The sequence below is a fragment of the Wasmannia auropunctata genome, unplaced genomic scaffold (assembly GCF_000956235.1).
Source record: "Wasmannia auropunctata unplaced genomic scaffold, wasmannia.A_1.0 LD334176.1, whole genome shotgun sequence".
In the NCBI taxonomy this organism is placed as follows: Eukaryota; Metazoa; Arthropoda; class Insecta; order Hymenoptera; family Formicidae; genus Wasmannia; species Wasmannia auropunctata.
In genome coordinates this window covers 1-2,137 of record NW_012028714.1, presented here as the reverse complement: position 1 = coordinate 2,137, position 2,137 = coordinate 1, and positions in this window count along the sequence as shown.

Sequence of the window (2,137 nt, the reverse complement as noted above, 5' to 3'; positions counted from 1 at the left end):
CATTTATAAGTTTCATTTTCTCGGTTAGAGTGTAAAAATTNTTAGATGACTATTCCCGGATTAAGGCCTTATGCCACTGTAGTAATTTTCAAAAAATCAAAAATTTTTTTTGCTTAATCGATACTTTAACATGTCAAGAATACGATGAGCATAGTTTCATAGCGGCAAAATTGTTTAAAATATATGTTGAAATACTTGAAGTCAAGAAAGTCACATTGTATCAAAACTCACGAAATTACATATTTGTTCTAATTTTTCACTGTCTTGATAAATATGAGGCTGGAGAATATGAAAATACTAACACAGAAGGTCAATTATATGGTGCTAGGATAGCAGACTAATAGTAAAAAATTATATCATAGCAATCAGCTTTATATACTAGAAAATACTACATAAAACTTTAAACGCGTTTTTTTCGAAACTATGTTTTTTAAATTGGCTTGCAGCATAACTTAAGCAATTTTTTACCGAATGACTTGAAATTTTAACCATATCTTCATAATTCGATTTTTAAGAGAAGTACGTACGGATTTTTAAAAATATTAAAAATGTTTTTAAACAAATTGCAAAAGTTATAAACAAATAATAGGTCGATTTTTTTAACGAAAATCGATATCACTTTTTCAAAAGCTTGTGATTTCTTAAAAAATCAATATTTTTCAAAATCCGTACGTACTTCTCTAGCTATAGACTTATAGATTATGAAAAAAAAAAGTTTTTTTTTCCAAGACAACATTTACTCAACTTATGCTGCAAGCCCCGGAGCCACTTTTTAAAAAAACGACTTTTTTGACGCTGCACCGTGCATTTTGTATGATTGATTTAAAAAATATATTTTTTTTCATACCTTATTATATATATAAACATGCGGTTTAGTTTATTTTTTGAAAAAAAAATTTTATCAACCCGAAAAAAAATGTTTTAAAGTAGGTGCGTTTTTGTGCTTCTACAGTGGCATAAGGCCTTAAATCTGGATATGCTGACAATGAGAGAAAAAAAATAGTTGCAATTACCATAATTTGACTACATATGATGAACTAAAATTTATAATCGTTTTTAGTGTTAAAACTAAATATTTTTTGTAAAATTACATATAAATATAATTATTATTACTAATGACATAAAATAAAAATTATAAAAATGAAGCTGCAAAAAAATAGTTTACCACGCAATTATATGTTACAAATATTAAACATCGCCATCTTTTGTCAGTATACATTCGCTTAGTTCGTATTAGATTTAAGTGTCTTCATTGAATCTGATTCTTACTCGAACTCGGCTTTGTCACATTTTTTTATTTGCGCTACTCTCGATTATTATTTTTCGCAAAGATTTTTTTTTATGCTGTTCTGCGATTGCATTAATCTCGCGGCTATTTATCCCGTCTGACGCAGGCGTCTCATTTCCGATTGCGACGGATATACGGTGACGGAGATGCCATTAGATATTCCTGGCGCGCGAGGCATCACCGTTTAACCGGATCAAACGCGATAAGTAGCCGGCCATTAGGAGAGGTACGCGTGGGCGGTAGGTTACGGGGAGGTAACTTCCAAGACGCGCGACACGTTGCTTCTCCCGAGAACGTCACAGTATTGTACGTATACCTAACATATGCGGAGGACTTCGACCACGTCTCATTATGCTGAGGCGCTCCTTCTTTGCGCGAACCGACAGAAATTCCAACGAGAGATCCGCGGTGTCTACCGTTACATCTCAACTCAAGCACATGAGAGACGCATGAATTCTCGCGTTCAAACACGAGTAATGATTACACGCTGAATTTACAGAATATAAAGTCAACTCTTGGAAGAATCTTATCTCGCGGAATTTAAAGAGGAATACATGGAAAGAACGGTTTTACTGAAGTATCGAAAAATTTAGCTATACGGAAAGAACAATTTTGTTGGAAAAGATCTTAAGCTGGCTACACGGAAAAAACAATTTTACTGAATCCAAATCTGAAAATAATTTTTGTTCAATAATCAAAATAATTTTCTACGAAAGTCAAAATAATTGCTAGAATATCAAAACGTTTTATAGCAATGTTTATCAGTTTTAACATTCTAACAAATTATTTTGATGATTCAATAAAAAATTATTTTCAGATCTGTTTTAACAAAGATCGGAAGAGCACACG